We start from the raw sequence: 24,876 nt of genomic DNA, 5'->3' as shown, positions 1-24,876 counted from the left end.
AAAAATAAATAGGATAACAGTGCATTTAAATTGTGCAGCTTAACATTTCTAGATAAGAGGAGTAGGGAACATGTGTGCCTTAGTGTAAAAAAAAACTCCCCCCCCCCCAGCTTTAAAAGGCAGTATATTTCTGTGTATCTCCCTCCCCCCTGGTTTCTTGGCACGTGCTACTCTATTAAAAGCCTAACTAATCTGTTTGTTAATATTATGCCTATGTACATTTTAAAGGCTCCTACAGGAAATCAATATGGTGATATTTAAGAATTGTTGTGTTTCTTTTTATGTACAGGAATGAGTGGAAGGTAGGCTATGATTGATTGGAAGATTTTGAGACAGAGTGATTTGTAATCAATTACCAAGAATTACTCTCTCCCAATTTTTGCATCATAGCAGCAGTAGAAAGGCCTTTCCCCCACTATCTCAAATTAGGCTGCTGAGATTATGAAAGCTGTAAGATGGGGGTCCAGGAGAGGATTGTTGTGTGACAGACAGGACTGTGAGTTTGGTTCCGGTACTGAAAACCAATTTCTGGTTTGAGCATGTGCACAGGGGCATCCTCTTCCTTAATTCTGTGTTAAAGAATTCCCTGCCCCTTGAGCCACTATTTTGCACCTGGCTTTGACTGGGTTTCTATTAAAAGTGGGAAGCATAGTTTCTGCAAGCCTGAAGTCAACCATCTATCTAGTTTCTCTAAATCGCCGCTCCAGCAAAATTCAGTTACAACCTACTCCAACTGGCAGTGACAGTCTTGAGGCTCCTCCAGTTGTTTGACAGCAGAACAGACTCCCTCTGAAGTTCCTTGGAGGTTTTTAAGTAGAGGTTGGATGGCCAATTGTCATGAATGCTTTAGATGAGATTCCTGCATTGCAGGGGGTGAGATAAGATGGCCCTTGGGTAACTTCCAACTCTGATTCAATAATACTGCTGGCCGTTTGGACACTTTAGCTAACTTTTTTAAAACAACAACAACAACCCCCCACTTGTGTAACATTCTTCTGTTAAGATCTTTACACAGGGCAGACTCCTGGTCCAACCCTTCCTCTGATCTTCACTAGCAATATACTGTTTACACACCAAGGATGAATAACTTAATATTCAGGTCTCTGCTATCCACCTTGACTGCAGCTCTCTAGCCTTTGCCTCACACCTCCTTCATCAACTGATTTTCCCAATGCCTTTTCCCAACTGGTAGTTATTTTTCTTGACAGCTAAGTGCCCATTCTTCACTAACCAGAACCTCCAGTTTATCAGTCTGCCGTTTCCCAGAGCAATCAAAATGAATTTACCTGATCCAAGACCTGTCTAAAGACTCATTAAAAACAATAGTCTCTCTCTCCCTTTTCAGAACCTGTCACCAACAAGCTACTGCTAAACAGTCCTGCACAACACCTCAATTTTGACAGTTTCATATTGACACCCAGTGCTTTTGTTCTAAAAAAAATATGTTTAGGGGTACTCTCTTTTTCCTACCCATATTGAAATACTGCCTCTCAGTGAGGCCAAACTTGGATTCACAAACCCCTATTCCTCTCACAAAGCTATTATTTTCAGCGTGGTTTAATTGTCAGTGGCCTGACCTCTGCTTGATTTTCTTTTCCTCTCCAGTATTTTACTTTGTTCATCGTTATATATTTTTCTGATATTTTGACTAATTTCTATCATGGATTTTATGCATTTCTTTTTTTCTGTATGATTCCAACCACCTAGAAACCTTCATTTAAAGTGGAACAAAGACATAAACAAAAATAACCTGAGATCTATAAACAAGGGTTTTTTGGATGGTACAAAATTTGACCTAAGTACTGCTGATTCCTGGAAAATCAGAAGGCTGTAAATAAAGCGATCTGCTTTGAAAGAGCTTATCAAGCTGTTAGAGGAATAAAATAATGAACCATACAGAGAAACATTTATTTCCACAGCAAGCAAAATATCATAGATAGCCAGTGGCAATTTCTGGAGCTGAAGATGAAATCCCAAATATGTGTAGGAAAGTCATAAGAACTGGTGTGTGTGTCACAAAGTTGTTTTTTTCAAGAGGCCTTCAGGTCAATGTAGTCAAAAGAACAGATTCAGTGAGGGGGAAAGGTCACCAGGGCATCCATAAGGCATACAAAATAGGAATAATTATAATAATCTTATTATTGAAACCAGACCATGTAAAATATTGCATGTTGCATGTTGATTGCCCTCTTAAAAGACAAAGTCCAGCAACTGGAGGAACGTGTGGCTACGCTCCAAAGAATTAGAGAGCTGGAGCTCTTCTTGGAAGCAACAGAGCACACCGTCTCCACCAAGGAGGAGACAGGGGACTCCCCTGAGAAGGAGGCTAGTTCACCAACACAGGAGCCAGATATATGGAGAAACGTGACGCAAAGAAGTAGGAGGCCCAGGGTTCACTCTGATTGTTTAGAAATACACAATCGCTTTGAGGTCCTCTCCCCTAGCATGGAAGACGAAGAGCAGACTCCATTTGAGGATCTCTCCCTCGTTACAGTCGATCAGGTATATGAAGACAAGCAGCAAAGTCAGTCCTCAGGGAATGTGCAGGCGACCTTGGAACGGACAGCTCGCGGAAGAACCCCGACCAAACCTAAGAAGAGGCGTGTAGTGGTGATAGGGGATTCCCTACTGAGGGGAACAGAAGCAGTGATCTGTGGGCCTGACAAGATGTCTCGGGAAGTGTGCTGTCTCCCCGAGGCTAAGATCCAAGATGTAACTGAACGACTGCAAGGAATCATAAAACCCACTGACAAATATCCCTTCCTCTTGGTTCATGTGGAACCAATGACACTGCAAGCAATAGCCTCCAGAAGATCAAAAGAGACTATGAGGCTCTGGGCAGGAAATTGAAGCAATTAAATGCACAAATTGTCATCTCATCTGTCCTCCCAGTTGAATGACGTGGCCCAGGGAGAGAGGGAAAAATAGTGGAAGTGAACAACTGGCTTCGCAAATGGTGTAAACAGGAACGGTTTGGATTCTTAGATCACGGACTGCAGTTTCTTGAAGATGGACTTCTGGCAAGCGATGGGCTGCACCTCACAACGGTTGGGAGGAATGTTTTTGCCAAAAATCTCAGAAACCTCATTAGGAGGGCTTTAAACTGACTAACGTGGGGGAGGGAGACAGTGCTCCTGAAGGTAGGAGTCTATCAATTGATGAAGATGATCATCCAAATGTCATAGACCAAATGGAGCAAACAGCACACAGACCTAGTGGTGGGAGGAAAAAATCCTTAAATAAGAGACACGGGGGAATGATTAATGGACTTCAATGTCTGTACACTAATGCGCAAAGCATGGGAAATAAACAAGATGAGCTTGAGCGCTTGGTACAGCAAACTAAATATGACATAATAGGCATCACTGAAACCTGGTGGGATAAGTCCCACGACTGGAATGTAATAATGGAGGGATACAATCTATTTCAGAGAAACAGACCAGACAAGAAAGGAGGAGGAGTGGTGTTATACGTCAGGGATGTGTATACCTGTGAAGAGATCCAAGATTTAGAACCTCAAAGCCAAAGTGAGAGCATTTGGGTCAAAATTAAGGGAGAGAAGAATAACAGGACCTCATTGTGGGAGTTTACTATAGATCCCCAAGCCAAACGGAGGACATAGATGATGCCTTCCTGGAACAGATGGCCAAGCTTGCAAAAGGAAGGGAGATAGTAGTAATGGGGGACTTCAATTACCCGGATATTTGCTGGATATCAAACTCAGCCAAGAGCATAAGGTCAAACAGATTCCTCACTGGCCTTGCAGACAACTTCGTTGTCCAGAAAGTGGGAGAAGCAACAAGAGGAACAGCCATTTTAGATCTGGTCCTAACCAATGTTGATGACCTGGTTAGTGGGGTAGAAGTGGAAGGATCATTAGGCGCGAGTGATCATGCTCTTCTGAAGTTTACTATACAGCGGACAGGAGCAGCCAAGCATACTAGGACTCAATTTCTCGACTTTAAGAAAGCCGACTTCATAAAACTTAGGGAAGTGCTGGGTGAAATCCCATGGACAGTAATACTAAAAGGAAAGGGAGTTCATGATGGCTGGGAGTTTGTTAAGAGGGAGATAGTAAAAGCACAACTTCAGGCAATACCAATGAGACGGAAACATGGAAGGTGCCTAAAGAAGCCAGGGTGGCTATCTAAAGAACTTTTAACTGAGTTAAGATTAAAAAAGGATGTGTACAAAAAATGGAAAAGGGGGGAAACCACCAAAGAGGAATTCAAACAAATAGCAAGCACGTGTAGACACAAAGTCAGAAAAGCTAAAGCACAGAATGAACTCAGGCTTGCTAGAGAGGTTAAAAGCTACAAAAAAGGCTTTTATGGGTATGTTCGTAGCAAAAGGAAGAACAAAGAAACAGTGGGGTCACTCAGAGGAGAAGATGGTGAAATGCAAACAGGAGACACAGAAAGGGCTGAACTCCTCAATGCCTTCTTTGCCTCAGTCTTCTCCGATAAAGAAAACAATGCCCGACCTGAAGAATTTGGAGCAAATGATTCAGCAGAGGAAACACAGCCCAGAATAACTAAGGAGATAGTACAAGAATACTTAGCTAGTTTAGATGTATTCAAGTCTCCAGGGCCAGATGAACTGCATCCAAGAGTATTAAAAGAACTGGCAGATGTGATCTCAGAACCACTGGCAGTCATCTTTGAGAATTCCTGGAGAACAGGCGAAGTCCCGGCAGACTGGAGGAGGGCAAATGTTGTCCCTATTTTCAAAAAGGGGAAAAGAGAGGACCCAAATAATTACCGCCCAGTCAGTCTGACATCAATACCAGGGAAGATTCTGGAGCAGATCATTAAGCAAACAGTCTGTGAGCACTTAGAAAGAAATACTGTGATCACCAATAGTCAGCATGGATTTCTGAAAAATAAGTCATGTCAGACTAACCTGATCTCGTTTTTTGACAGAATTACAAGCCTGGTAGATGAAGGGAACGCAGTGGATGTAGCCTACCTTGATTTCAGCAAGGCATTTGACAAGGTGCCCCATGATATTCTTGTAAAGAAGCTGGTAAAATGCGGACTTGACTATGCTACCACTCAGTGGATTTGTAACTGGCTGTCTGACCGAACCCAAAGGGTGCTCATCAATGATTCCTCTTCATCCTGGAGAAGAGTGACTAGTGGGATGCCACAGGGTTCTGTCTTGGGCCCGGTCTTATTCAACATCTTTATCAACGACTTGGATGATGGACTCAAGGGCATCCTGATCAAATTTGCAGATGACACCAAACTGGGAGGGGTGGCTAACACCCCAGAGGACAGGATCACACTTCAAAACGACCTTGACAGATTAGAGAACTGGGCCAAAACAAACAAGATGAATTTTAATAGGGAGAAATGTAAAGTATTGCACTTGGGCAAAAAAAATGAGAGGCACAAATACAAGATGGGTGACACCTGGCTTGAGAGCAGTACATGTGAAAAGGATCTAGGAGTTTTGGTTGACCACAAACTTGACATGAGCCAACAGTGTGACGCGGCAGCTAAAAAAGCCAATGCAATTCTGGGCTGCATCAATAGGAGTATTGCATCTAGATCAAGGGAAGTAATAGTGCCACTGTATTCTGCTCTGGTCAGACCTCACCTGGAGTACTGTGTCCAGTTCTGGGCACCACAGTTCAAGAAGGACACTGACAAACTGGAACGTGTCCAGAGGAGGGCAACCAAAATGGTCAAAGGCCTGGAAACGATGCCTTATGAAGAACGGCTAAGGGAGCTGGGCATGTTTAGCCTGGAGAAGAGGAGGTTAAGGGGTGATATGATAGCCATGTTCAAATATATAAAAGGATGCCACATAGAGGAGGGAGAAAGGTTGTTTTCTGCTGCTCCAGAGAAGCGGACACGGAGCAATGGTTCCAAACTACAAGAAAAAAGATTCCACCTAAACATTAGGAAGAACTTCCTGACAGTAAGAGCTGTTCGACAGTGGAATTTGCTGCCAAGGAGTGTGGTAGAGTCTCCTTCTTTGGAGGTCTTTAAGCAGAGGCTTGACAACCATATGTCAGGAGTGCTCTGATGGTGTTTCCTGCTTGGCAGGGGGTTGGACTCGATGGCCCTTGTGGTCTCTTCCAACTCTGTGATTCTATGATTCTATGATTCTATGAATATAAATGGTGTATTGACTCAGAAAAGCTGGTGTACTTACATCAACATACTAAGTACTGCACACTTGGTCTTAATAAAATTTTCACCTATTTCACTACAGGAGATTATAATAATCCTCAGTGTAGTTTTTCAATCATGTGCTCAGTTTTTATGGTCCAGTTTACAAAAAAATAAAACAAGAAAAAATTACAACCATACTAACATCTCCCCTAGATATTACCATTGAAATAAATGAATAGCATAATTAAGCTGGAAAACATGGCTTTTTAAAGCAAAATTTCTGTGGAAAAACAACCTGACCCACCTACCTATTTGATCTGCTGACAGTCTCTGACAGTCAGATGCATCTCAGTTAGCCAAATCATATTTTACTCTCCTGGGATTGCTTTTGGCAAGCTTTTTCCACGTGGGAGGAAATGTGTTAAGGGAAAAACACATCAGTGAAACTTCAAAGCAGCAGCTTAAGGTGATCTTTTCATTTTCTTGAATGACGAACTGGCTCTACAGTGCGGCTGAAGAGCATGCTGTGCTCTTCATGCCTAAGGTGCCTTTTAGCCTATGAACAAGGTAAATTAATGGAAATCACACTGGAAGCAAGTAAAACGTTCTGGCAGAAATGCTTGTATACTTTGTCTCAAGCATCTTTTGTACTCCTCTTCAAGTTTGGTTCCCTCCAGTTGGTTTGGTCAAATAAGAACCAATATCTAGATGCATAATGACTGTGTGGAGGTTGGGGCACTACCTCGCACCTCAGTGTGAACAGGGATTCTGCAGCTCTGGCAGTTCTTAAAGCTGATCACACACACAACTTTTCTACCTTTCCTCTAGGAATAAAGCTACAAAAAAGAAAAAAAAAAGAAAAAGCAAATGCTTCATGACCACTATTGGGGTTCTCCCATTAATAGCCTGGGTGACATGCAGGTAGGTTCAAACATTATCAAGCCAAAAACTGGCAGCCCGTATAGGTCAGAATAAAGACTTAATACTGCTTCAGAACAATATGTTGTTTTAACAACTCTCAGCTCGTCTCTGTTTAGTACATCTGGAATTTGGGGAGTAGGGGAGGGGAAAATCACGTGAGAGTTACTAGCTTGCCTGACATCTTTCTGGCTTGATTATGAATATAGAAACAGGTCTTATAATGAATCAAAATGGTCTATTCAGTTTGGTATTGTCTACAGCAGCTGTCAGTGGTTTGCCATGGCTTCAGAAAGAGGAGCCTTCCCCAATCCCGGTTGACAATACCTTCCTCATGGGAAGCATAATTTTCCATGAAGGTGGAAACTTGATTTGACAATTGGCCAACTGAAATAATGTGCCTCCTAAATAATAAATACTTCCAACATTTTACACCTAGAATTTATTTAGCAACTGGAGACACTGCACCATTTTGCTTACCCTCATTTATTCAATAATACTTCAAATAGGGAAGAAAACATCTATTGTACTCACACTATAAAGTCTTTTTCCAAGCTGCCAGTTTCAGAACCCTATTCAACCACGAAATTCACTAATAGCTTTGGGGGAGTTACTGCCCATTAATCAAGCCTACTTCACTGGGTTGTAGGAGAATGAAATGAGAATATATTGTAACCAACCATAGATTTTAGGGGGGAAAGAAAGTCAAAAGTTAGTAAGTTCTAGTAATGCTTACCTACTGAATGTGAAATTTTAATAAAAAATAGACTCGTAGATGCTGCAAGTCTCAACACTGAACATTCAGCGTATAGCTGTGCAAGGTATTTTCCATTTTCCTTTCTCCGAAAACTGCACTGCACGGACAATACAGTGTTGAGACTTGCAGCATCTACGAGTTCTGTGTTTCCATTCCACCTCCCTCCTCTTTTCTGCCATTGCCTCATGATCGCAAGTATTTGTGACCTACAGCTGTAAGGGCTTGAAGCCCAAAGCACCCAAAAAATCTCTACATATGGCATCACTCTCTTGGCCGATTGACTGAGCTGCATGTAATCTAATGTGACTGATATGCTCAGATGTGATGTGACACATCTCTGTGCAGGCTGTGGTGCTGTAAACCATTTTATAAGTCAGTTTAATTAGAACGATGAGCTGCTTAGTAGGCTGACTACCCCATCACTGGGACACTATAATGCGGCAGCAATCCTATGCTACTATCAGCAGCAAAGCTAAATCACAAGGATAGCTCTAAAAGCAAAAACTGATACACCACCAGCTTCTACAAAATCCTTGGCAGCTCCTTTCACCAACTACTGTGATGCGTGCCAATCATGACTCTTCAACAGCCATGCTTGGAAAGCATCAGAACCGCCACCTAGAAACTTTGGGTAATTAAGCAGCATATAAGTAGCTCAAACAAATAAATACATGGGTGGCAACTGCTGGAGCATTAGGCAGATGTCACAGAGCCTAGTCCTTCAACACTGCAAACTCAGACACACTGCTAGGAAGGGTACCTTGGAGAAGAAAAGTTGTCCCAAGCAGTTTTGGTTTTTATTTAGAAGTGCTAAACATTTCTCTTTATAAACAAGTTCCTCAAAACTCATTCAGAACCATGTACTATGGGGTGCTGTCCTCTTTGTTGCTGTTGTTCCTATACTGAAAAGGCCCTAGGTGGTGCTGTAGCCCAGTGGGAAAGTTTAGGCTTAGAATTCAAGAGAGATTGGGTAAGATCCTTGGCTATAACCTTTCCAGGGAAAGCGCTGGAGTGCAGCTCTCCAGGATTTCAGGAAATACTGAGACTGAGACTAGGGCTTTTTGCACACAAAGCAGGTGCTGTACTGTTAAGCTCTTCCCTGTGGACTGGAAGAAGCAGGACTCCAGACCACCGAGCGAGGGAGAGCTAGGATATGCAGGAATTATAGGCCTTGGAATGGTTTTACAAGTGCTTTCCATGCAGAAACAAAGGAAAAGTCCATGGCTTGATGAATAAGGGAGGAAGAGGTTGCATGTGACTGACTTTTCTACACTGGGTAGAATATTTTATTGCATTTCCCCTTTAGGTCTCCAGGAAGCCCATCAATAGGTGTATATTGAAGCTTTGATCGGCCTGGAACTGTGTGGATAAAGGTTGTTTATATCATCTGGAGCTGGCATCCCAAACCTTTGGCCCTCCAGACGTTTTGGACTACAATTCCCATCATCCCTGACCACTGGTTCTGTTAGCTAGGGATCATGGGAGTTGTAGGCCAAAACATCTGGAGGGCCACAGGTTGGGGATGCCTGATCTGGAGGGTCTACAGTATCTGAAGAGAGGGTGGGAGACTTCTCTGAACCAACAGGATTGTTTGTACACTTGCAGCCAAATTCACCCTTTGTGACTGGTTCCTGTGCCAGATCACCTTTTCATGCAGAAAGAGAAAGAAAGAGAAGACTTTTTGAGTCAAGGTTAAGGGGAAGCACTCAAAATGGCAGGGGAATGAAATCTCATGGCCTCAGTGCCCTGAAGTCCTTATTTCTAAACCTGAAAATATGGGTGCTTTCCCTAAGGGAGGGGGAATATGGCTCCACTGATTGCTATGGAGAGTCCTCTGCATGTAGATGTTGCACCCGGATGAGGAAGGATGATAGTCTATGTTTTCACCATCTGTCAACATGATTAGAAATAGTTTCTTGCTACCAATCCTTTGGGGCAGAATTTTAATCTGATTGCATATACAGACACAGGAGAGAATAAAGGCAAGATATACCAGACCATAGATTTAAACCTCTAAGCAAATGATCCTGAATGGACTTCTCCTTGCTCTCCTTCCCGTGCACATGAATCTGTTTTCTCTCTGGTTTTTTAATCTTGCAAATTCATTCCCCCCCCTCCAATTGGTTTGCTCAGCAGTGATGATTATGCAGGGGAGAAATGGCAAAGGGGGTCAGGCAGCAAATGAATGAGGAGTGAAATCTCAAAAGATGCTAAATGAATATTTATGCAGCACGATCTTCACTCTCACATCACAGCACATAATGGGATCAGCAGAATTCCTGCTGGGTGAGCTGACTCTGTGAAAACCTAGTTTAATCTGTACATTAGGCGGACACCCCACAAGCCAAGAGAGAGCCTTCAACACCATGTGAAATATTTATTAAAGATTCTAATTTTGAAATGTGTCTGTATTCCGATAGGTAATAGGAAAGGGGAAGAATCTTGCATAATAATTCAAAGCTAAAGAAACTGAAGAAAAATGAATAGCTGGAATGATTTTCTGGCTTTGTGAGCGTTTATTAATCTCAAGTATTTCTTTAAGCAAAATAACTTTTATTAGCCGTTAAAACATGTTGGCCTATGCCTTTAAGCTGGGGTAGCATTCACAGGAGCATGTTCAGACATGGAACATGGTGCAGCTGCTGTGTGTGTTTGTGAGTGAGTGAGTGAGTGAGTGAGTGCATGAGATGGGAAGTAAGGAAGGAGGAAAAATCATATTGTAAACTCCTGATGCCTTAGGTGATGTGTCCAACAAAGATAAGAACTTACATCTAATGTTTATTTTATTAAATTTATATCCTGCCTCCCTAGAGGAAAGAGCCCAAGGCGACATCTTTGTTGATAGCACCACTTTCTAGTTGTCGCTGATAACACAGGCAAGTTTCAAGCTCTGCATATACATGTATATTTGGATCAGATTTTCCTATGGTTTATTCAGATGTGAAGTTCAAAGACTGGCCCTCCCCTTGATTAAATCCTTTATGAGATTATTCACAATTCAAAGGCAATAGCATAATAATGTAACTGAATTTTACCTGTGCTTATGTTTAATGGGTTTGTTTTTAAAAGATATATTATTGTTCCTTGCATATTGTTCTTGTGATATAAGGATGGGATATAAATATTGTTGGAAAAACAAGCACCCACCCAGTTCATCCATAAGGGATAGTTGCAGGTAGCCTTGTTGTGGAGTTAGAGTATTTGTTTTCAGAGGAGGAAGAATAGATATACTACTGTTTCCCTTTGTCTGTTCAAAGACTGAATGACAATGGATACTTAGTTTCATCTCAGCAATGAGTCCCAAGTTTAGACTCAAGTCTTAATCATTTGGTAAAACTCCGAAGTTACTCCATGTTACCTTGTTTCATTTTCTGCTGGATGTCCTTTTCTTTGCAAGTGGATTGTTATTTTCATAGCATGGCATGGTTAGGGGAGAAAGTTGTATCACTGGTCATTAGTGATGTCACAAGCACTATCCATTAGGTGCCATGAAAATCACAGACAATCCTGATAATGGCATTCTTACCTATGCTACTATTTATAGTAACTATTGCATCCAGTATCAGGGAAAGTTGCTCATGAGTGGGACCATGTCACTGTGCTCATGTCCTGCTTGTGAAGAAGAAGAAGAGTTTGGATTTGATATCCCGCTTTATCACTACCCGAAGGAATCTCAAAGCGGCTAACAATCTCCTTTTCCCTTCCTCCCCCACAACACACACTGTGTGAGGTGAGTGAGGCTGAGAGACTTGAGCGAATTGTGACTAGCCCAAAGGTCACCCAGCAGCTGCATGTGGAGGAGCGGAGACGCGAACCCGGTTCACCAGATTACGAGTCCACTGCTCTTAACCACTACACCACGCTGGCTCTGAGCTTCACACAGGCATCTGGTTGGTCACTGTGAGAAGGAGATGCTGGACTAGGTTCCTTCTTGCATTCTTATATACCGTATTTTTCGCTCCATAGGGCGCACTGGACCATAGGGCGCACCTAGTTTTTAGGGGGGGGAATAAAGAAAAAAAAATTCAGAGCGCTCTGAAGGCTTGCAGATAGCTGCCTGAAGCCTGGAGAGCGAGAGGGGTCGGTGCGCCTCTTGCTCTCCAGGCTTCAGCGAAAGCCTGCATTCACTCCATAGGACACACACACACATTTCCCCTTCATTTTTGGAGGGGAAAAAGTGCGTCCTATAGAACGAAAAATATGGTACCTCTGAAAAGAATCAGATGTTGTTATCCTGATAACAGTAAAGTAAAAGCAGATTTGAATGAATGTTTTCAATACATTGGTTGCTTAGGGAGAACCGAGATTTGTTTTCTAATACAATTGCCCTAATAAATATAATTCTCCATAGAGACTACACCCTACTAGTAGTCCAGATACATACTATATGATGTCATTGTATGCAAAGATGAAGGTGGTCATCATTTCAAATTGATGCCCTTGAGTAGAGAGGTGAGTCAGTAATGGGAATGGCCAGTAGCTAAGGGTGCAAGCCTATTTGTGAGGTGGTGGCAGTGACCATACACTGACCTCGTGTTTATTTCCCACAGCTCTAAAAAGGGGATTAGACAAATAGACAAATGAGGCTACCAATGGCTACTAGATACAGGTAATTAGAATCATAGAATCATAGAGTTGGAAGAGACCACAAGGGCCATCGAGTCCAACCCCCTGCCAAGCAGGAAACACCATCAGAGCACTCCTGACATATGGTTGTCAAGCCTCTGCTTAAAGACCTCCAAAGAAGGAGACTCCACCACACTCCTTGGCAGCAAATTCCACTGTCGAACAGCTCTTACTGTCAGGAAGTTCTTCCTAATGTTTAGGTGGAATCTTCTTTCTTGCAGTGGGGAGCCTGCTCTTCTCATTTATGCTACCTGTGCATTTTAGGAACCTGGTTTTCCAGAATTCTTAGACACGTGGGGAGCTTGCACAAATAGTTCCCTACTGCAGAGAGTCACCCTCTAACTTGTGGAGGGCAATGGAGGGAACACGAAACAGGATGCTTGTCCCCATATGATATTGTGTGGTGATAGGAACACCTTCTAAAGCCTCCTGACTAGGGCAGACAGCTGTACAGCAAGCTACATCTGCCCAGATTCCCCCTACTACAAAAGTGCTAAGAGACGCAGAAGTCCTGCACACTTTTGCATTGGGCCCTCTGACTGGTGTGTTAAACTAGTAGCACTGGAATCCTTTTGTCGACATTTCTTTATAATTATACAAACTCACTTCCTCTGTCCTGACCCTTCTTGTGGGCACACCTGTGAACCCAGGCTGTGTACATGCTCCCATCTACTCTGCACCCAATGTGCTCCCACCACTAGTCTGGGAGATGGTGTATGTACATAGAGCATTAGCCACAATCCAGATTGATCCTGTATCTATCCTGCTGCTCCTAATGAAATGGTGTGTTTTGATGCGTTTTCCCCAAACCAGTTTCAATTTGCATTGGGACAAAAGACCTAGATGCTATCATTTCCCTAATTCTGTCATTTGATAAGCAATAACAATAGGCTTTTAGATGACCGGTGTTTATCCCGTCATTTACCTTTGCCACAATATTATAAATACACAGAACTTAAAATATAAAATTTTATGACTTAAAAAAAAATGTACATGTTTTATGCAGCCCTGATACCAGAAAAGAAATGCTTCTGTTTTACTTCAAATGCTTCAGTTGCATTTTCGTAAGTGTGGAAGTGGGAAGTTGTTGTTTTCTTTTGTTTGTTTGTTTTCCAGCATGTTTTTTTTAAACTATCTCATTGGCTAGCACTGAACGGTTTGAGCTGTATAAATTAAGGAGACATGTCTTTGTGTGTGTGTGTGTGTGTGTGTGTGTGTTGCCAACTCACTATTCCAAATCCTAAAGTGTGGGAGTGTGGATAATAGTGACAATCGAAATGCAAAACCATAAAACCATACCTTTGCAGATTGTCATAAATATTAATGCTGATGTTTAGTGATCTTGCTAATTTTATTCTTTTCTGTGCCTGCACTTCCCTTTGAAAAAAGCAACAGCCAGAAACATCTTTCTGACAATTTTCCTCCGCTAAAAGCTAGCAACAAAGGTCTCTAATACTTCAGATTATACTCAAGGGCTAAGATGCTTTTACTAAACACAAGGAACTGTTTGCTTTTATTCTGCTGACGTTCATTTTCCTATCTTTCATTGTGAAACCGGCTGAGCCTGTGGGCATGTGTGGATGGAAGATGCTAAAAATAGAAAGTGTAGCCTAACAACTGGCTTCTGATTGGCTAGCAACAAAATCTGCCTGGCCTATGGGAGCCGCTGAGAACGAAAGCAATTCAGCCTGTGTTTGTGTGAAGCGCTTTATCCACGTCAAAGAGCTCCCGGCTGTAGAAATTATTTTGGTTGCGGTTTAGCAAGGTAATAATCAGCTCAGCCGCCCGAGAAGGTTGAGGACAAAACAAAGGCGTATTAGCATCTACAAAGCACAAATGTTTGGCAATACAGAGCTGTGAATCCTTCGAAGTTCCAGGAAGGAGAGGCAAAAAAAACCCCCAATGGATTTTACAAAATGCATGCACAAACAAAAGACTCAAGAGACTTTGTTGCTTCCACCCCCCTTTTTTGACCCCCATAGCTTTTTCAAAATCACTGAATATTTCTTTGCAGCTTTCTAAACTCATTTATCCAAGGTTTTTTTTAAAACACACACACACACACACACACACACACACACACACACGAGAGCAGCTTGGTGCCATGCTGTGACTTGTGTTCTGTAACCAACAAAATTGCCATTAGTAACTATGGCAATATGAAAATCCTGCAGGACATTCAGTTTGCTTTTCAGATGGGATAAGCATCAACTACACAGCTGAAATGGTTCCACTAGAGGCCACTGTTGGCCCAAAAAACCTCTAATGCTGTTACTCCTGAAGCTCAAGTGAAGAAACTCTACAGTTGCTATTGTTCCAATAGCTTGTGCATGTTCTTAGATACACACTATCTCAAAAAACAAAACTCAACGCTAAGGTGTATCACTGCTTAGGTTCAAAAAAATTCCCACAGAATTCTTGCCAGCAGATTTATCAGATGTGGAACCAAGAGCAAGGAAGACGACTATGAGCTGGAATTTCCCCTCTCTTATATATGTAAACGAAGATCCTATCAACAAGGGAGAGCCACAATCTTAACCAACCACCCCAGCCATCAGACCGGTCACACTGCCGGATAATCTAAAGCTGAACTGCTTTCTGCAGGTTGCAGTGGGATAGTCAAAACAACGAAGGTCTGGGATGCAGTAGTGGCAAAATATTACAGAGAGGGGACAATTAGCTGAAGAATTGAGAGGCACAAGCCTTTGGAACATATGATGACTGGAAGCTGCCCTACACCACCTCAGACCATTGATCCATCTAGCTCAGTTTACACTGGCTGGCAGCAGCTCCTCCAGGGTTTCAGGTGGGAGTCTCTCTTAGCTCCACCTGGAGGTGCTGGGGATCAAAAGCCTGGGGTGGTCACATGACATGCATTCCATGAGCTTCTTGTTGTTGCAGTTCCTCTTCACAATTCTTTCTAAGTTTTGGCACAGAAGCTGCTTTGCTCTCCCTGTCAGGGGAAAAGACAAGAGAAATGTGTCCCTGTTAATTCTCATTGACCACTCAGCAGCTTTCGACACCATCAACCATTTTATCCTTCTGGAGCGGCTGTCCGAGTTAGGGGTGGGTGGCAGAATGCACAGAAAGGTATACATTTCCTACAAAAGAGATATAGAACTTTTGATTCCTGAGTAAGCTAAAGCTATCCAATATTAGAAGCACAGAGGAAGGCAGCACAGCAGTATTTTTTTAACGCGTGTTTTTATGGGCATTTTCTTTCTTACACATTGTTTTGCTCCTCCTCTGTCCTCTTTGGGCTCCAGGGAGGGTCTCCTTGCAAGCCACAAGGACTCTCCAGTTCTTTCCCACCATTTCCTGGTGTAATTCTATTCATTTAATTATTTCCCAACACCACATATATATGCAGACATGCACATGTAGAATGCATATACACATGGGGGGATACCTGTATATTAGAGAAACACCAAATTGAATTTCTTTTTAAAGGGACAGTTTACTTATTCCAACATTTGCATTTTGGACACAGTGGTAGAGCCCCAGGAATCTTTAAAGGATATAGCCACACTGCGACCAAACACTGGCACCCATCTACTGTATTAATTTGTGAGCATTCATTTATGGTAATAGTAAAAATGCTTAATACTAAATGGATGTGGATTATAAACATTTAACAGCTAAACATAAAAGGTGTCTCATTAAGCTATAATCTGCTTTTTAATAAACAGCAGACCAAAGCACAATAAATGTGTTTTGTCACTGTGCATGCAATAGCACGATGCTAAAGTAAGAAAAAGGGACGCGGGTGGCGCTGTGGGTAAAACCTCAGTGCCTAGGACTTGCCGATCGTATGGTCGGCGGTTCGAATCCCCGCGGCTGGGTGAGCTCCCGTCGTTCGGTCCCAGCTCCTGCCCACCTAGCAGTTCGAAAGCACCCCTAAGTGCAAGTAGATATATAGGTACCGCTTTATAGCGGGAAGGTAAACGGCGTTTCCGTGTGCGGCGCTGGTGCTGGCTCGCCAGCTGCAGCTTCGTCACGCTGGCCACGTGATCCAGAAGTGTCTTCGGACGGCGCCAGCTCCCGGCCTCTTGAGCGACATGAGCGCGCAACCCTAGAGTCGGACATGACTGGCCCGTACGGGCAGGGGTACCTTTACCTTTACCTAAAGTAAGAAAATAAGGCCGAATACCCTTCTAGCCCAGCATGCTGTTCTCACAGTGGCTGTCCAAATGTCTGCAGCTGCAATCAGAACCTGAATGTAACTCTCCCCACCTCTGATACTCAGCAGCTGTGATTCAGAAGCATACTCCTTCCTGCAGTGGAGGTAGAGCATATGCATCATGGCTAGTAGTCAGTGATAGACTTAACCTCCAGGCATTTGTCTAATCCTCTTTTGCAGCCATCCATTGCTACATTTAATAGGAGCAAATTCCATAGTTTAACTGTGCACTATGCGAAGAAGTACTTAACTTTTGTCCACCCTGAATCTTCCAACATTCAGCTTTGTTTGAGTTATTAAAGATTCAAATGGTATAGTATGTAAATACCTATGATGGGATCAGACATACTGGATTAACCTTTCTACCTTTGTTCAGCTGAAAACACTAAGCGGTTAATACATCATGGATGTGCACAATTAAATTGGGTCTTTGATAGTGAATAACTGAGCTCATGTGCAAAATGAGAAGACTGACATTTAGACATAACGTTGGATGGAGAAATCATTCCGTCTCAGTTGAGTAAAATATTTAAGTAGAAGCTTATACTTTGCTCAACTGAGGTCTCGTAGTCCGTTATAGAACACTTATTATTTCCTTGTGACATATAGCTGAAGAGCTTACAGTGGATGAAGCCCAATGAATTTTATTACTGCATTCTGTATATCTGTAAGAGATTCTGGGAATGAGGCTTTACTCAGTAATATTTACTGGGTGACCTCAGAGTTGGAGAGCAATCTGAAGCCCTAGCTGGGAGCAGTGGGGGAGAATGGAGTGCCAGATTACTGCTGCATCCAGAATGCTGCGACTTCAGCTGACAAGGTGGGGAGCTGGCTATTTCAAACTTTTTTCTGTGCTAGGCTGGGTCCAGGCTTCTGTGATGGACTGTTCCAAACTGGGCCCTTCTCTAGGAAATGGGTTCAGCTTTGGATCCAACAGATCCACCACCAACCTGATATGATCACTTTGGCAACAACAACAAAAAAACCACCTTGAAATCTCCATCATAATTGATCATAAACTAAACATGGATCTGCTGCAAGCACTTTTAGCACTTGAGAGGGATCTCTACCCCAAGATTCCACCTCGGACCTTGGTTTCTTTTCTGATAGCCACTGCCAGAATGGAAACAGCAGTCAGGTGGAAAACAGGGGCAGGTCTTACTTTGCAATCTTGGTTCATCCATATCGGGGAAATAGCATTCAAACACTTGACTCAGCAAAGCAGGGTAATAGATGGGCAGAGCAAGAAATACAAATTTCTAAGTACATAAAGGTAAAGGGACCCCTGACCATTAGGTCCAGTCATGACCGACTCTGGGGTTGCAGCGTTCATCTCGCTTTATTGGCCGAGGGAGCCGGCGTACAGCTTCCGGGTCATGTGGCCAGCATGACTAAGCCACTTCTGGCAAACCAGAGCAGCACACAGAAACGCCGTTTACCTTCCCGCAGGAGCAGTACCTATTTATCTACTTGCACTTTGATGTGCTTTCAAACTGCTAGGTTGGCAGGAGCAGGGACCGAGCAATGGGAGCTCACCGCGTCACAGGGATTCGAACCGCCGACCTTCTGATCAGCAAGTCCTAGGCTCTGTGGTTTAACCCACAGCACCACCCGCGTCCCTTCTAAGTATATAGTATTTGTTTATTGAGTATATAAACAAATCAACCTCATTGCTTGCAGCGGTTCTCAACCTGTGGGTCCCCAGATGTTGTTGGACTACAACTCCCATCATCCCTGAGCTCTGGCCTTGCTAGCTAGGGGTGATGGGAGTTGTAGTCCAACAACATCTGGGGACCCACAGGTTGAGAAAGGCTGGCTTACAGCCTCCCATGACACATGTTTTGCTATGGAAAGTCTTAATTCAGCAATGAATTACCATTGTGTGTCCCTTAATTATGACAAATGTGATTGACAAATTGACAAACTATACTCCAAGTTTTGTTTAGTTTGTGTTTATGGTTCTTCTGTAAAAGAAAGTGTAATACATTTTTAATTCAAAATTGGAGTTGGGAGGATGTTATTGCACCAGCTGAATTCAGCTTGTCTTGCAAAACAAAACCACACTCCAGACTTACTCATATGAGCATGCACTAGCCATAACAGGGGTTAGATCAACAAGTCTGATGCTAAAATACACATCTATTTAAATCCCCTGGTGATTCAGAACAATCAGCACATTTGAAAACCAGACCAGCTAACTATGAACTCAGTAATATGATTCCAAGCTCTACAAATAAATAATAATAATAATAATAATAATAATAATAATAATAATAATAATAATACAATTCTGCCACAAAGGAAAAGACTGAAAAATGTACAAATTTAAAAGTGTAATGTATTTGTGTGCTGAGACTTCATGGTGCTCTTTGTAAGATTTATTAATACCTCCTGCGTGATCTTTTTTTAAAAAAACGTTGTTCACTGTTTTTTGCTTTCTGCATCCACATAAGCCCTTGCTGTAAGTTTTAGATTGTCCACCCATTGCATCAGTGGTTGTCCACTTGGTCTATTAAAATTGTAACGTCTCCATACTAACACTGCTTTAACCCATCAGCCTAAGTCATCTCTTGTCACATGTCATACATATGTCCATTTTAACTTTGTGAAGCTAAAGCTGAGTCTGTGATATATATATATATATATATATATATATATATATATGTGCTTGAAAAATGTATTCCATGTAAATGGAATTCTAACAACTCCTTAATAGCACACCTTAATGCAGCAATAAGATTCTTTTCATTGCCCACTACAGAAATACAGCCAAATCCTACTGGCTGGAGTTCTTGGGCAGGAAAAGGAATGAACTTGCTACCAGATCTGATCCAGGTGCATAGAATTAATAAAACAGATAACTATTTTAATTCTAATATATTGCATTTCAATACACCAACCATTTAATACATACTCAAGTATATTAAAGATAGACAAAGTCCACATTTACTTTACATGCAAACGTAGTACTAATGTAAAGATACTAATTTAAATAAGCAGAGTTAAAGACTTCGTTCTCCGAAAAGTTTGTGGTAGTCTGAAACCTCCCTACCTGACTGATTGAAGAGCCAAACTTAAGCATGCCAGATATGGGGAAAGTTAGAGATAACAGTGTTGTGTGCATTGTACTAAGAATCTATTCAGAGAATCAGAGAATTGTGGAGTTTGAAGGGACCCTGAGGCTCATCTAGTCCAACCATTAACATGATTGGATATATTTTCAGAAATCAAATAATTGATGCCAATTCTATTTTTTCTTTCCACCTTCATAAATCATACACTGAACGATATTATTTGTATTTTTAACTATGCAGCTTTTTAAAGTTTTGGTCTCCATTAAACTGTCATCTTTGTCAGAACTCCACGAGCATGTCACAAATAATTAAAAGCCTCTCCAAAAGACAATTTGAGATTCATTATCGATCAAGATTCTGCCTCCTCAAAAGAAGGCTATCATTTTCATGGCAGTCAGAAGACATCTCCCTTTGAGGAGGACGACACTTGGCCTTACTCCAGCTATTGATATTTCTAAGTGATTAAGTCTGACCTCAGTGTTGCCTCCCACACCAAGAGCTCTTATTATATGTTCCATCTTTAGGTAATGGGCTTTGGCAGCTGCCTGTCTTTAATCCACATAGCTTCCTGCTTTTGGCTGAAGTAATGCACAGCCTATAAGCATCCAATAGTGAGATCAATTTGTTAAATGAAGTTTTTGGAAGTCTCTGACTCCTCTGGAGAACCTGTCACAGGACAGGTCACACACCTTTGCAATGGACACAGAGCCACTGCAGACGTTCTAGAGAAACCACAAGAAAGGAAGGATATGTCGTTTGCACTTAATCCTCCTAATTTCTTAGTGGGTGGCCACGTCTTACGGTGGGAGGTGCACCTCTACCAAAATGAAGGAAAAGACTTTGCCTCTTCCAGTTTCACATAACACCCAAAATGCATGAGGAGACAAAGAACAAGCTTGTTTGCCTCAAATGAAGCAATAAAGTAATTAAGATTTTTTTAAAAAAATGCCTTTCATGACATCAACTATTTAAAACATCAAAGCATGAATGTGCAGATTCAGATCAGAAAATGATTAAAGAGAAGGGGTTTAAGAAACCTAAATCAAATTTAAACCTAAAACCATTTCAACAAAACCAAATAAATTCAGATGCAATTACAGATATTCCACTGCCTCCTCTAATAGCATTCTCAGCAGTAATCAGCATCTGAAATAGCCTACAAAATAGAAGTTGGCAATTTCCCTAAAACTGTAGAAAGAATATATCTATAAGCTTCCCTGTAAGTAAGCCTCCCTGGACATGAAATTTCCATAACTGGAGCACCACTACTAAGAAGGCTTGAGATGTTACCATCTCTTGCTATGCCTCTGATGCTTCCTTTCTGCCCACTTATCTGGAACATGGAAAGTAATTAATTCTCTGAGCAGTGTTCAGTGTGTCCTTACTTATCCATAGAGTGGTTAGAAATCAGTGCTCCAGGGACTAAGTGAGACATTTCCTAATCCAACATGAAGCCATTCATAGCTGTGTTGAAGAGCAAACAACACACCTCAGACACAAATTCCTTTTCCTCTTATTGAGTATATTATAGAGATGCCGTCTTAATTTCTTTGCTCCTATATTTCAGATATTACTACTAGGTAAGATTTGCTTTGAGTGTCCTGATATTCTGGCTGCTGAATGTTCCCCAATACTGCATTCTACACTATTTATGCACATATATATTTATCTTTGCCTGATTATTAATCTGTTTTCTGTTTTGCTTCCATGGTTTGGTAACATGGTTGCCTCTTATTAGCACATGACTTCAGACTCAATTCTTCCTCATGTCCTTAGACCACGACTTATCATACAATCCCTACCTGTGTGAATTTCGCAGTTGAATTCTCAAGTGTTAACTGACTCCTAAACCACCCCTTCTACTCTTCTTTTTTAAAAATCCCATATATAATAAAAAACAGAACTTGGAGATCATGAACCATGGCATGAACATATTCTAGATCAAATGTATACAAGCAGAATAGGAGGGTGTCATGGAGACTCACTTAATTTGTCTAAATATCATTCTTCCCTTTCAACGAAACATCATGCACTGTGGAAGTCAAAGTTCAAGGTATAATTTCTTACTTGGCAATATACTATTCTACAATTTACAAGACTTCCTGAGCATTTACTTCTACATTACAACTCATTTTTTTCAGCCATGCAATTTATGAGAAAACCAATAGCATTTAAGAAATATAAAAGGGGACAGAAAATGTCAGAAATTCTTACGGGGATGCCACAGTATTTTTATTGCACTTGCCTCACTTTCAAAGTGGCCAAGCGTTGTTTGTGAGTGTCCTACCCATTCTACAAATCAGCTCTCTGGCACTTTGCATCCCCCCGGGTGCTTGTGTTTTCTAAATACGCCATGGCATCCTTAACTGGGATTTCCTGTAAACACAGGAAGGTGAGGAAGCTGCATACAGAGTACCTGGCAGCTGTTTTACAATTGAATCTTCATGTTTTGCTTTGATCTTTAAAGAAATAAATGATTACACCAATCTCAAGGAATTCACTAGCCAGCTTCTGGTGCTTCAAATGAAACTCTGAAGAAGACACTTTGCATTTCCAGACTGAATCCCAACCCTAAAAGTGTGACAATCGCATACCAACAATTTCAGGTAGCACAATTATAACTGACTGGGAGGTTTGGACAACAAACCAGCTTCTTCCAAAGATTGAACTTTTTGCAATAAGCAGGGTGATGGGAAGATGCCCTGGAAAGTGTGGGATAACACATGCTTTGATGCACCATTGTGTTACTTTCCATAAACAAATAAGAACACATACTCATGAAGTAGCCATTGCTGTCTAATTTCCCTGCAAACAAATCAGGATGAATGCTCAATAAATAGGTCACATGGAAGCACCAATTTTGAGGTAGCTATGGTTTTGTGAGAGCTGGGTTTTGTGAGAAGGCTGATCGCCAAAGAATTGATGCTTTTGAATTATGGTGCTGGAGGAGACTCTTGAGAGTCCCATGGACTGGAAGAAGATCAAACCTCTCCATTATGAAGGAAACCAGCCCTGAGTGCTCACTGGAAGGACAGATCCTGAAGCTGAGGCTCCAATACTTTGGCCACCTCATGAGAAGAGAAGACTCCCTGGAAAAGACCCTGATGTTGGGAAAGATGGAGGGCACAAGGAGAAGGGGACGACAGAGGAAGCTACCAGCATGAGTTTGACCAAACTGCGGGAGGCAGTGGAAGACAGGAGTGCCTGGCGTGCTCCATGGGGTCACGAAGAGTCGGACACGACTAAACGACTGAACAACAACAATGGTTTTGTTTGTTTGTTTGTTGTATATCAGGAAATGCAAGCAACTAGGGAAAATGTTTATTGGAAAGAAGCACTCGCATACTAGCCAGGGCCACCTAGCAACAAGAAAGTAAGCTCAACCAAATGTGCACCAGAATCCTGAAGGAATTCAAAAGCTCCTTGAAAATGAAGGAGCAAATAAATAAATAAATAAAATAGAGGCCTCTTTCACAGGGGAAGAGAACTTTTACAAAATTGAGGAACAGGTTTTGGCACAGCACTAATATAAACTAAGGGCATGTAAAACCCAGAGGCAACCTGATAATTAAATTAATTGCTCAGTTGTCATGTAGCCAACACACAAGATATTAAAAAGTCGAGTGTCTGATTCCACTTCATATGCCCATGCCCATACAATGTATTGTCTTAAAGTGTGTGCATCGTTTGGAGCTCTTTAGCCAAGTGTTATTTTATAATGTGGTTAAGGTACTTGCAGGGTTTTTCTCAAAGACTACTCCAAATCTTATCATTAAGCCACTATAAAACATCAAAAACAAAACAAAAACCTCAAGCTAAATTACTCTGTATACAATGCTTATTGTGTCTCACTTCAAAGCAGATCTCACATGAAGATCATATATATCAGGAAAGGAGAGGGCAGGGATAGGGTGGTTTATACTGAAAGGAGGAAAAGGCATTTACAGAACAGAACGTAGGTGTTGGGGGGGACAGTAAGCTGTTATATTCTTGCCTGTTTAACTCTATATCTAAAGTTGTCTAATACAGAGTATTCACTTGAAGCTGTAGAGAATGAAATCTTGTTCCTTCAATTTTGCAGTTAATGCATCTCCTCCTTTCACCATTGCATAGCATTGCTCAGCCTGGTGTTCTCCAGATGTTGTGGACCACAACTCCCACCAGCACCAGCCAGCATAGCCAGTGGATAGGAATGATGGGAGCTGTAGCCCAAAATTAGGAGAAGTTGGCATATGAGATCCATAGTGTACAGCATCTTAGTGTGAAATGGGCTGAAGTATAGTGTGTCTCATCACTACTGGGGAAACCATAGCTTTAACCCAGTAGTGATGTATGGAAGTGAGAGCTGGACCATAAAGAAGGCTGATCGCCGAAGAATTGATGCTTTTGAATTATGGTGCTGGAGGAGACTCTTGAGAGTCCCATGGACTGCAAGAAGATCAAACCTATCCATTCTTAAGGAAATCAGCCCGGAGTGCTCACTGGAAGGACAGATCCTGAAGCTGAGGCTCCAATACTTTGGCCACCTCATGAGAAGAGAAGACTCCCTGGGAAAGACCCTGATGTTGGGAAAGATGGAGGGCACAAGGAGAAGGGGACGACAGAAGACGAGATGGTTGGACAGTGTTCTCAAAGCTACCAACTGAGTTTGACCAAACTGCGGGAGGCAGTGGAAAACAGGAGTGCCTGGCGTGCTCATGTGACCATGGAGTCACAAAGAGTCGGACACGACTAAATGACTAAACAACAACAAAGTGTGTGTCAGTGATGAAATATTGCCTGCTCTTAGTACAACATAGGTGGCATTTAAGCAGTGATTGTCTTAGCCAACATACAGCTTTATGGCAACCATTTTCTAATCTTAATTACAGAGTCCCTGAATGTAGCATAATTTGTGCCAAAACTAGTTGACACATGTAATTTGAAAGAAGTCTGGCATATTGCTCTCAAACTTACTTTGTGCAGTGATTATTTTTTAAAGGCAACCTATTAAGTGACACATTTCCCCTGTTTTGAAAAAAGAAATGGACTTTTAATGCCTATCTAGCCAGTCAAACAAATGTGTGTTTTCTGTATAACAACCAAATAAGAATCATTATCTGCAAACATTGTTTGAGGTAAGCTCAAAAACCAAGGCAATGTGATATTTGAGTTAGCTTTGCATGCAAAAAACAACAACCCCAGGTTGAGTTCCTGGCA

The 24,876-nt window shown here is 41.9% G+C and overlaps 2 long non-coding RNA genes across 10 annotated transcripts in view; one reads left to right on the top strand and one right to left on the bottom strand.

Moving 5' to 3' along the window:
* Positions 1 to 24,876, bottom strand: part of LOC309351013 — a 224,287-nt gene that overhangs the window by 10,240 nt on the left and 189,171 nt on the right. The window lies entirely within an intron of this gene.
* Positions 1 to 24,876, top strand: part of LOC309351007 — a 207,516-nt gene that overhangs the window by 149,531 nt on the left and 33,109 nt on the right. For 3 of the 8 annotated variants that reach the window (XR_014160633.1, XR_014160635.1, XR_014160636.1), the window contains exons 5-6: positions 12,348 to 12,406; positions 13,430 to 14,475. This is a non-coding gene — a long non-coding RNA (uncharacterized lncRNA). Of the gene's footprint in view, positions 1 to 12,148; positions 12,250 to 12,347; positions 12,407 to 13,429; positions 14,476 to 21,818; positions 21,895 to 24,876 lie in introns of those variants that run through there. The other 5 variants (XR_014160629.1, XR_014160630.1, XR_014160634.1 and 2 more) reach the window with 4 other exon arrangements.

The sequence above is a fragment of the Podarcis erhardii genome (assembly GCF_964252035.2).
Source record: "Podarcis erhardii genome assembly, chromosome: 10".
NCBI lineage: Eukaryota > Metazoa > Chordata > Lepidosauria > Squamata > Lacertidae > Podarcis > Podarcis erhardii.
Note: the sequence above shows the minus strand (reverse complement) of the source record. Positions and strands in the feature narration are given on the sequence as shown.